The sequence below is a fragment of the Onychomys torridus genome, chromosome X, assembly GCF_903995425.1.
Source record: "Onychomys torridus chromosome X, mOncTor1.1, whole genome shotgun sequence".
Lineage (NCBI taxonomy): Eukaryota > Metazoa > Chordata > Mammalia > Rodentia > Cricetidae > Onychomys > Onychomys torridus.
The window spans coordinates 86,436,688-86,449,338 of record NC_050466.1 but is presented as its reverse complement, the minus strand read 5'-3'; the positions used below and the strand labels follow the sequence as shown (position 1 = coordinate 86,449,338).

The 12,651-nt window shown below is 36.6% G+C and overlaps 1 pseudogene; it reads right to left on the bottom strand.

The window, feature by feature from the left end:
• Positions 1-10,201: 10,201 nt before the first annotated feature.
• On the bottom strand, positions 10,202-11,510 carry LOC118574722 (annotated as a pseudogene).
• Between the last annotated feature and the right edge of the window lie 1,141 nt (positions 11,511-12,651).

Below are 12,651 nucleotides of genomic sequence, written 5' to 3'. Positions count from 1 at the left end.
CTAAGGTCATTATTTCTTTTGTGTCTATTTTCTACATATCAGATTTCTCTTTTGATTGTCACTTTATTTCCATCATCTCTGTTTATGTGCTTAGCCAGAAAGAATAAGGAGAATAGTTCAAATCTAATTTTCTTGGGGGTATATTTGAATAATAAAGCCAGTAATGATCAACTCCTAAAATATGGACATGTAATATGGCAGAGGCATAGGACAACTTGCGAAATAGTGGTAGCTTAATAATGGTTGGTACCATTAGAAGTGGTACAAAGAGATCAGATTATAGATATATTTTAGAAGTAAAGCAAATAAAATAGTAGTAGTATGGTGCTTAGTTATAGTTTTTATTACTATGAGAAAAACTACCTGACCAGAAATAACTTGTGGAAGGCGAAAAGGGTTTATTTCATCTTTTACTTCCACCATATAGTCCATCAGAAAAGGAAGTCAGGGCAAGAATCCAAGGCAAGAACTTGAAGTACAAACTGAAGCAGAAGCCAAAAATGAGTGAAACTTATTGGCTTGTTTCATGGCTTGCTCGCCCTGATTTCTTGTAGTACCCAGATTCACCTAAGCATTGCAACACCTACAGTAAGTTAGGCTCTCCCATATAAATCATCATTTAAGAAAATGTGCCATAGGATTGCTCCCAGGCCAATTTGGTGGGGTCAATTTTTTCAATTCATTTTCCCTGTTGCAATATGATTCTAGCTTGTGTCAAGTTGACATAAAAACAAGTGATAACAAATGTTTTGATGTAGAAGCACCCCCATAGACTCTGGAATTTAAACATTTATTCAGCAATTGTTTGTCCTATCTGAGAAGTGTGGACTTTAAAAAAAAGTGTTGCCTTGTTTAAGGAACTGTCACAGGAGGTGGGATTTGAGAATTTAAAGACTCACTCCATTTCCAGTTTACTATCTCTGCTTCATGCTTTCAATTCAAGATGTGATCTCTCAGCATCTTACTCCACTTCCATGTTTGCTGTTTGCTGCCATGCTTTCCAGCCAGGATAAGTACTTATTCCTCTGGAATATTAAGCTCAAATAAATTCTTTCTCTTATAATTTGCCTCTTGCATAGTGTTTTTATTACAGCAACATGGATTGAGGGTAATTTGTGAAAGGAGTTAGGACTTCAAGATTTCAGTCCTAAGCTGGAAGAGGATTGTGCACTCCCTTGAACTGGGGGCATTAGAGCAGGAAAAACTGAGAGGTAAGAAATATTCATGTTGTGGCTTTAAGACATTGTGTTAGAGATGCTTTAAAAAAATAAGGATTTTATATCTTTAAAATTATAATTACAGTTCTTTCTTCCCTTTCTTTCCTCCAAATATTCCCATATACCACCTTTGCTGTATTTCAGATTCAGAAACTCATTTTATTTATCAGAGCTAAATGTATTCCTAAATATTTAAATGCAACTTTCTAGGTCTGTATAATTTTACTTGGATGTATGTGCTTTCAGGACTGACCATCTGTTTTTAGATAACCAATTAGCATTCTCTCCCTGGGAAATATTATTTTTCCCACTCTCAGATTTCCTAAGTTGCTTATAGTTCTGTGTCTAGGCTTGAGGACTCCTGTACTTTCTCCCATCTATTTTAACATGTCTATTAGTGTCATCCTTATTCAGCTCATGTGTAGGCTACCATTTTGGTAAGACTTCATGAGTGTAGATTCTCTGACATTTCCAGGAGATTCTATCTCAGAACCAATTTTCTTTTCCTCTGGCTCTTAAAAGTCTTTCTATTTCTACCACCCTCTTATGCAATGACTCCTAAGGCATATGTGTAGGAGTACTGTTATAAATGTATCAGTTGGGACTAGGTTCCAAGCACTGCATTTTGATTTATTGTTTTCTGTATGTTGCAAAGGGAAGTTTCCTTGTTGAAGGTCAAGAATTACAGTTAACTGTATACATAAGGATAAATAATTAGAATGTAGTTAGGGATTATGCTAGTTTAGTAACCTGGTGGCTGTGAGTTCTCCACCAAGGTCTATGACTTCACTAGTACTGGGTAGTTGGCTAGGTTTCTAATAAGAGGGATGTTTTCCCTCTTCTTCAGCAGGCCTTCAGTGCAATAAGACAGCTGTTGATCACTCCCAAGGTATGTGTAGTACCAGTGTACTCTTTGAGTAATCATTTCATGTTGGTCTTTATGGTACATAGTTGTCAAAGTTGCATAGGACTCTTAGTTGCTTCTCTCCTTTGGAAGTTTGCATGGTGCTTCTAGTACCATGAAAGCTAGTTCTCAAAGAAGAGACCATAAGGTCAGCTCTAGCTCTGGTCCTCTGGTCACTGTATCCAAAGTGCATAGTGTCTTCAGCAATAGGGACTTACTTCCACCTCTGGGGCATAAGCAAGGACAAATGTGACAACCTAGAATATTTTAAGAGTCACTTGAACAATTCTAAGCAACAAGTGGAAAGCAGTATTCTCATGCCTGGTGTTTAAGTTAGTTAGTCTGTGGCTCTTAGAAGAATGATTGTTTGTACAGATGGAAAATTTTCATTAAAACTCTCTAGGTATATGTATTATAGTTATGTGGGGTAGATAGATAATAGCATGATTGCTTGTAACTTTTTCAGACATCTTTACTGTTATTTTACCCTCTTTCATTCTTTTTCTGTTCTTATCTCCTGTCGCACTTCCTGATTAGAGCATTCATGCTATTCCATTTCTTCCTTCAAATCACTTGTAAACTGCCAGTCCCCTCTGTGTTGTTCCTCCCTACCCTACTCCACAATCATTCTTTTTACTCTCCTAGTTACTGCAGTTGTTACTCTAGGTAATATACTAATGTGTGAGGAGTTAAAACTAGGAACCTCAAAAATAAAAGAATATGTAACATGTGTCTTTCTGTGTCTGAGTTACCTCACTCAATATGATCTTTATTTATGTATCTACTAGGTTCATGATTTAATATTTTTCTTGACAGCTAATTAGTATTCCATAGTGTATGCATACCCCATTTTCATTATTCATTTGTAAGATGAGAGACATTTAGGTTGTTTCCATTCCCTAGCTCTGAGCATGACTGAGTAATATCTGTAGAGTAGGATGTTGAGCTCATTGGGAATATGTTGGGGAGTGTAAGAGCTGAGTCATATGGTAGATTTATTTTTAGCACTTTGATAATTCTCTACACTAATTTCCAGAGTGGTTAGACCAGTTTGAAGTCTTACCAAAAGTGAATGAGGAATACTATTTCACCCATATCCAGCATTTTTTGGTGGTTATTTTATCTTTGTCTTTCTGACTGGAGGAAGATGAACTCTCAGAGATGTTCTGATTTGCAACTAGTGTATTTTTCTCTTTCTTCAGAGGTTTCAAGTTTTCATTGTAAGTTTTCTTCACCTTCTTAGTTAGTTTTATTTCTAGATTTTTTTTCCTTTGAGGCTGTTGTGAATGGGAGTATGTATATGATCTTTATACCTTTATGTTTGCTGTTGATATATAGAAAATGTATTGATTAATATATGTTGCTTTTGTATCTTGAAACATTGATGAATTTATCACTTCTAGAATTTTTCTGGTAGAACTTTTTGTGATCTCTTATGTATAATATCATATCATTTATAAATAAGAATAATTTTTCCTATTTGTGTACCCATAGTTTCCTTCTCAAGACATTGTGCCAGCTAGTGTTTCAAGCACCATATTGAAAGGGAAAGTGAATAGTGAGAAATCCTATCTCATTCCTAGTTTGTGCGGAATTACTTCTAGTTCTTCTCCATTTATAGTGATATAGGTTGTGGGTTTTTCATCTACACCTTTATTATGTTGAGGCTATGTTCCTTCTAGTCCTACCTACTCTCTCTAGAATTTTTATCATGAAGGGAGGTTAGATTTTGTCAAAGACTTTTTTCTATCTCGCTAAGTTAATCATGTTTTATGTCTTTAAGTCCATCTACATGCTTATTACATGTAGTGACTTGTGTTTGTTGAATCATTCCTACATTTCAGAAACATAGCTACAGTTGTCATGATCAATAATATTTTTTATATATTTATGCTTGTGGCTTACAAGTATTTTATTGAAATTATATTAATGTGTTCATTATGGATATTAGCCAAAATTTTCTTTTCTTCTCTTTTCCTGCTTCTCTGATTTTTCAATTAGAGTGACCTAGAATTCATGGAGGGATTTAGAAATCCTGTTGCTGTTTATTCATTTATTAATAGTTTAAGAATGAATGGATCTAGATATTATATTGTTGGGTTATTGGGTTTTTTAATTCCATCTTCATTTCATCTTAAGTCCTCTAAATATTTCTGTCTCATTAATTAATTCCATTTTTAAATTCTAAGTTGTCTTTATTATTTCCATCAGCATTACATCTTTGTTTTCTTGAGTATAACTCAGGCATTTATTCTTTTTAAATTCTGTCTTTAAATTCATTGAACTGTTTTCTTTGTGTCTTCTTTAAACTCCATGACTTCCTTTGTAGAGTTTATAACTATCATTTTAAATCCTATATCCTGCATTTCAGATTGGTAATTCACATTAGCAAACATTCTTATAGGTCTGATGGGTTTTAGGAATAAGATACTATCTTGATTTTTCATAACATTCATTCTTTTCTTCTTGTGTGGTGAAATCTGGGCATCTGGGCTTCTTTTATTAGTTCTGTGTCTGAAAAAGACAGAGCAGGTTGGGATAGGAAAGAAGATTTAAGGGCAGAGAGGTTGGCTATAAGTTAGGTAGAATTAAATCACATAGCTACAGAGGACTGGGTTTATGTGCAGGATGTGAATCCTGGTCTAACCCTGAAGTTTGGGGTAGATCTGGGCTTTGTGGAGGAGGTGTAGAGAGGAGAATCAGGTAGACTTGCCAGGTCAGAGTGAGGAGAAGGCTGTGCAGGGTATGGGTAAATAGAGTTTAGATATGGCATAGGTGAGGCCTGTGGGTTTTGGATATGCAAGGAGATTCCTTGGAGAAGCCTAGATGTTCATATACAGTATATTAGGTAGGAGTGATCATACTTGGCCTACTCACTGGATGTGGGTTCTGAGCTAGATCTGGGTGCTGGGAAGGATGTGTGGAGGGGAAAACCATGTAGACTTACCCAGCTAGAACTTGGAGAATGATATTCAGGATCTGGCTGGGTGGAGAGTTTGGGTACAGCATCTAGAGATTCTTATTGAACATATAAATTGAGTTATAAAATAGGTTGACTAATATATAAGTCTGGAACTCATAAAATGGGTATTATTTGAATTTTTAGAAGCTGTTGATATATAAGAATGTGACATACTTCAAGCACATGTTTTTCTCCTTTTCTTCTTAATATTTTTATTAATAATGAGGTTCATTATGATATTTATACATATGTATCATCACATTTTACTATCAAATTTCTTGTCTACCCTCATCCTCTCTTTTATCCTACTCTTACTGGTACTTAAAGCTTATAAATTATTTAGTCATTAGCATTTGTTTTATTTTCAGAAAATAATTCCAAATAAATTATGTTGTTCCTCTCCATAAGTAAGTTACAACCTAAAAATCCCAGCTTTCCCTGTAAAGATCATGTTACTTTTAAAAATCTCACCATAGATAGTTTAATAATTCTTTTGTTTCACAAGGATAGCAACATGTTCGCCTTATTTCAAATAATGGAAAAATTGTAAGAACATGTGCAGCTGTAAAGAACTATACTAGTGAGTTATTCAGAATTCACGATGACTGTGATATGAATGATTTCTAGTCTTTTATTCTACAATGTTATGATTTTGTTTCTATTTCTACTAATCTTGACAGTATTGTTTAAATTATTTTCCATATACCTTATATTCAGACATCCCAATAATAGGATCCCAATGATTTGGCAGTTAGAATATATGGACTAAGCAGAGTTCTTCTCCTTCAGGGAGGTGTCATTTTCCATGAACAGTACATGAGTGGCTGTCTTTGCTTCAAGCAGCTCAAATTCTAGACTTAATTAACTGTGGCTTTGTTGCCAAGATCTCATAGGAATAGGTTATGGTGAAAGATTTCTGGCTGCCTTTCCACAAAGGAGGCAGATGATAAGAAACCTTCATAAAAATTCCCAGCTATGAAAACATCAACACTAAAATGACATATTTATTGGATTAGACATTTCACTTATTAATCATCTGTGTCATTATTCCAATTTCCGTACATGTGTCTCACTTATCATCTGTTCCTTGACTTCATCTTTCTTTGTATTTTCCTTTAATTATATTTAATGTGGACTTTAAATATGGCTCAGGTGTTTTGATCTAGTTATTAAATTTTCCAAATTTGAAGTTATCTTACAAAAGTGCCTCTCATAACCCTCCTAGTTCCTCGCCATCTTTGGTTTTAGAATTAAGCAATTATATCCAGTGATACTGCCATCTAAAATTTTTCTTAATTTGAGTGTTTTATCATCATTTAAGGTAGCTTTTTAAATTTTTGTTAACATTTTGTCATTATTTATTTATTTATGGACATTTATTGTTTAAGACAACATCATATATTGTAACATACAAATCCTAAATTATTTAGTGGCTTAAACATGATACAAGTTTCTTTATTATTGCTAAAGCAGGCAATATGAATGATATCCCTCCAGTGATGATTTATAGAGCTAAAATCCATTTTATTTAGATCTTCCAGATACAATTCACAGTTTTCTAAATTATTGTGATAATCTCTATGAACCCTGTGGAAAGAGAGTATATCACCATAAGGCCACTTTCATTCACATCGTTTCATTCACATTGTTTTAGGGAGAGTCCAGTGTTCTGGACACAATTAATCAAGAAACAAACTTGAAAATTTTGGTGAATAGATGTCTACATTTTCCCACACAGCTTAATTTTCTGTTTCTAGAAGGTGTTTAAAATAATTGCATAGTTTTGTAGATAATGGGGGTTGTTTTGGTCTCGTGGATGTTTTGAAAATTTATTTTGGAAAGTGTTTACAGATTACCTGGAAACAGTTGCATCAAATTAGTGTTTTACAAGTAAATTCTTTTTGGTAAAATTAAGGACATTAATTTCCACACGTGGAAGGCAATTTGCAGTGATCAAACCCTTACTACAGTCAGTTCAATCTCAGAAGATAAAGTATCATTATCATTACTTGAAATATTTTTGTATGTTTTGTCATTCTGAATTGCATTATTGCTTCTTTATTTTATTTTTTAATTCTACTTATCATCCACAGTTCCCCCTACCTCCTCTCCTCCAACTCTCCCACAACCTTCCTCCCTATCCCCCATTCATTCCTCAGAAAATGCAAGGCCTCCCACAGGGAGTCAACAAAGTCTGGCACTTCAAACTGAGACAAGCCCAATCCCCTCCCCACTGCATCAAGGCAGAGTAGGGTATCCTACCATAGGGAATGGTCTCCAAAGAGCCATCTCATGCAACAGGGATAAATCCTGGCCCCATGGCCAGGGGCCGGCACAAACAGACAAAGCCACACAACTGTCATCCACTTTCAGAGGGCCCCCTACAGGTTCCCCAGCTATCAGTCCAGAGTCCATAAATTCCCACTAGCTCGGGTCAGCTACCTCTGTGGATTTCCCCATCATGATTTTGACCACCTGCCCTGCTCATACAATCCTTCCTTCCTCTCTTCAACTGGACTCCAGGTGCTCGGCCCAGAGTCAAGCTGTGGCTCTCTGTATTTGCTTCCCTCAGTCACTGGATGAAGGCTCTGTAGTGACAGTTAGGGTATTAACCAATCTGATTACAGGGGTAGACCAGTTCAGTCACCCTCTCCACTATTTCTAGGAGTCTTAGCTGTGGTCATCCTTGTGGGTTTCTGGGAGTTTCACTGGCACCAGGTTTCTCCCTAACTCCATAACCTCTATCATGATGTCTCTCGTTGCTCTCCCTCTCTGTCTCTCCCCATACTCAAACATCCCATTCCCACACATTCTAGTCTCCCTCTCTGTCTCCTCTTCTTCCAGTTTAGCCAGGAGATCTTATCTATTTCCCCCTTACAGGGAGATTCATGCTTGTCCCTCTTAGGGTCCTCCTTGTTACCTAGTTTCCCTGGGGCTGTGGATTGCAGCTGGTAATCTTTCGCTTTACTGCATGATTGCTTTATATCAAATGCAATTTTAGAGCCTCAATAAGTGTGAGTGTTAAAAGATACTCACTACAGTATCACTTATGATACAGAAAAACTGAAAACTATACAAAAAGTAGTATATATTTAATGTTATACTGTCACTGAAAATAAAACATACAGAAATGCTCATAAGATCAGTAGGACACTGATTGTAAACATACTAATGCACACAACTGAAATGCTAGTCACCCTATACAAATGCAAAATAGCAGTTATTGTTGAATATGATGATATTTTATTTGTGCTGAAATGTGATTTTATTTGTATGTTAATAAATAAAGTTCACACTCTTACAGTCCCTCCTCTTTCTTGACAACTGGACTCCTGGAGCTCCACCTGGGGCCTGACTGAGGATCTCTGCATCCACTTCCATCAGTTATTGGATGAGAGTTCCAGCATGACAGTTAGGGTGTTTGGCCATCTGATCACCAGACTAGGTCAGATCAGGGTTTCTCTCGACCATTGCCAGCAGTCTACAGAGGATATATCATTGTGGATTTCTGGGGACCTCTCCAGCACTCTGCCTATTCCTGTTCTCATGTGGTCATCATTTATCATGGTCTGTTATTCCTTGTTCTCCAATTGTAGAGAAAGAGAAGGGACTGTAAGAGTATGAATTGTTGAGACCAAGATTGGAGAGGCACAGGGACAAATAGCCAAATGAATGGAAACACATGAATTATGAACCAAAGGCTGTGGAGCCCCCAGCTGGATCAGGCCCTCTGGATAAGTGAGACAATTGAATAGCTTGAACTCTTTGGGAGGCATCCAGGCTGTGGGACCAGGACCTGTCCTTGGTGCATGAGCTGGCTGTTTGGAACCTTGGGCTTACACAGGGACACTTCGCTCAGCCTGGAAGGAGGGGACAGGACCTGCCTGTACTGAATCCACCAGGTTTAAATGTATCTATCCCCAGTGGTGCCTTGATCCTGGAGGACATGGGAATGGAGAGGAGGGGCTGTGGGGAGGGTGGTGTGGGGACGGGATGGGGGAGGACAGGGGAACCCATGGCTGATGTGTAAAATTAAAACACAAATATAATTTAAAAAAAAGAAAAAAAAAGAAAGTTTCCTGGAGATCAGAACTAAAAGCAAGCCATTTAGCAGAAGTCGGCATTGGTAGCACATACCCTTAATCTGATCACATGGCAGGCAGAGTCTCTGTGTGTTCAAGGACACAGCCAAGCATGGTGGCACATGCCTTTAATCCCAGTACCAACCATAGAGACCTGGAGGTCTATATAGACAGGCAGTGATGAAGAAGTCATGTGGCTGGGTTTAGAGCCAATGAGAAGGCAGAACAGAAAGGCAATAAAAAGACAGGATATAAGAAGTTCTCTCTCTCAGGAGAAGGACAACAGCAAGTGGTACGCTAAAGACTATTTGCTAATGCTCTGGTCTCTTGAGCTTTTAACTCTGTATTTGGCTCTGTGTTTCTTATTTAATAAGACTGTTTAGAATTTCTTCTACAGTTGAATGGTAGAATTTGTACCTTTTACATTAGTTATGTATTTTATGAAATCTCTTATTTAATTGTATAAAAAAAATCAACCATCAGGGGTACTTCTACTCATCTCCCTAAATCATGTCATTAAAAGAGTCAGGTAAGACATTTCCTTTAAAGTCTATTGTCTGCCAAACATTTTTGTTGTTAATTAGCCTTTCTAAAGGTATTGTTTCTCTTATTTAGTTGAAGGTTCCTTATTGGTTCTGCTTCTATGAGTGGTCAAGATCAAAGTACAAAGAGAGCAATCAGTTGGAGCAAGGAAAGTCATTTGCATGGAGAACTAAACAGACAGGCTCAGAGTCACTATTGTGGTTAGAGGTTGGCAGCATGGGATAAGGCTTTTCCAAACTGGGTGCCACAAAGAGGTTTTCTTAAACTGAAGAGGAAACAGAAGATCAAAAGTAATTTTCTAAGTCCAGAGCTGGCAGGGACGGAGGGAGGGTGATGATTTGAGGAGTTGGGGAGACATTTGGCCAGTAGTATAAATTGAAAGCTCTACCTCTGCTGGGGATCCCCTCAGCCCCGCTGTTCTAGCAGGAAATGGGCAGCCTGTGACACTCAAGAACAGATCTGGGGCTGCTAGATGATCCAAGCTGGAGGTAGCTCACAACTCTTTGTCCTCCAGTGAGATAACAGTACTGCCACCTAGTATTTCTGCCATGGTGCAGTGGTCCTTGACATCTTTATAACAGTTTGCTTATAATTCATACTTGATCATTGTCAGTTTCTTCTTAATAGCATTCTTAGAGCTGGCATAAATAATTTTGCTCCTAAGGGGTTCACTCTCAGGAGCCCAGAAGATGAACCCCAGGTCCTTCTTTCTCTTCCTGGCCTCATATGTTGTATAGTGGAGAGCATAGCAGCAGTTCTTGTCTGTCAGCATCTTGGCAAAGATGGTGTAGAGTTGTTCATAGTTTGCCCAATGTCTCCTACCATGGTCTCCTTGCCCTTCTCCAAGATGCTGTTCTTATTGTCCTCACTCAGAAGTGCAGTACCTTCTTTGGTTTCTTCACTTTTCTTTCATTGAGAACTTGAATGCTGTCATGACATTGAACATCTTGAAGATAATATTAGACACAGCAATATTAGAGACTATGTTTCTAGAAGTGAAAGTGAGACAGAAACAGTCAGGAAAATACTGAGCTGCCACAGCTGCTGCCAGGATCCAACTCCCAAACTTGTTAAACTGTGGCTTAAAATACTAGAAAAACATACGTCAAAAGTTAGAAGTGTTTGACTCTATATTGCTCAATCATTAGTAAGCTTTTCTTGATGTTTGTGCTTACAATTTTTCAATTAAAAAGTTAAAACCACAAACTATACAACCACACAAAATTAACCTCAAATCCTCACTATGTCATACCAAGTATTAGCACTGTGATTCTGAATAAAAAAATAAAATCTCAGTATTCTTACCTCCCCCAAAATATTAAAAACACTGAGAATTTTTATGACATTATATTAGATAATCTGTCACACTGTGATTACATTCAATAAATTTTCTTTAAAATGTTTAGTGCTCTGTACTCTATAAATTTTCCTCAATGAAAATGCATTTTTTGAATTATTACAAAAAGTGTTTAAATATTAAATAAATTAAAATATTCCATTATATGATAGTCCTGAGCACAGTGAACCCCTAAATGATGCTGACAAATGGAACTACATATCATTTGCATAGACATTAATTGCAGATGCCTTTCAAGTTGTCCTCATCAGCTCTATATGTCACAACTGGATCCAACCACATACACATTGACCTTCCATTAAAAAAAAAAAAAAAAACATAAGTGAGGTAATTTTTGGCTTCCTCTGCAGAGAATCTAGGTTGACATCTAGTTGCAAAATAAATAGCTCTATGCATTCCACACTCCTGAGACCAGACCTCTCACTGTGAATTCCACCAATGTCATGCTTTATAAATATAAAACAGACCTAATAGTGTATATGATGCATACAATGAGATCTAATCTTTAAAAAAAATCAAGAGAAATCAGAAACATTGTATAGAGTTGACACATTTAAGTAGTTGATAATCAGTTTTCTGCAGGTCTGATATTTTTCTAGGGTAAGACCTCAGTATTGCTTGCATTGATCATTGCTCTAATCTCCCAAAAGATCTCTAAAAGGTCTCTATACTCCATTTTCACATGGCTCATATATTCTTTTCCCCAGAATGTTCTATCTAGAAACTAGAAACATGAGTATTTCACTGAACTTTTAAAAGGATTCTTAATCTATTGTCATCTGGTGAATCAGTTATTAGATATGCTAGAATGATTGAATAAGCAAATATCTAATGACCAAATCTGTTATTTCTACATTTTCATATATGAGACCATTGAAGACCACAGAAGAGCAAAACCTAGACAAGATAGTTGAGTAAGGCAGTGACAAATATAAAAGTAAAACCTAGGATTCTTGGGCCATTGTCTTGATTATGTCCTATTTTGCCTTCTGTTCCTGGAATGGCCAGAAAAACACATATCTAGTAAAAGAAGATACCTGCCAAACCCATAGCACCTAGCAATTTCTGCACCCAGGGAAAGAATTACATGCCTTCCTTAGTTTTATGAGTTTTCTCTGGAGAGTCAAGATTTTGCCACTCCTGTAATTTAAAAGTGGCACCTTCACCAAAGTCATATTGAGTTCTGTTTTATTTAGTATATCATATTTGCAATGGCAAATTTCTATACTAAACCTTTACATGTGATATTTAATTTAATTTTATTAACTTTAAAATGTAAATGTCACTGCCTTCCCTATTTTTGAAGATAAGAAACCCGTGAGTGAAATGACATATTGCAATTAACACATTAAGAATCAAAAAGAATTTTAGCCTATATCTCACTCTTAAATGTGTGGTAGAATCTTCAATAGAAGGCCTTTTAGTACTATCCTTTTCCCCATCTATTTGTTATTTAACTATCTTTATCATGTCCTTAGTTAAACACACACACACACACACACACACACACACACACACACACACACACAACAGACCCTTAGGATATAGGAGCTTGAAAAATGCGAAATCATAACACTATTTACATT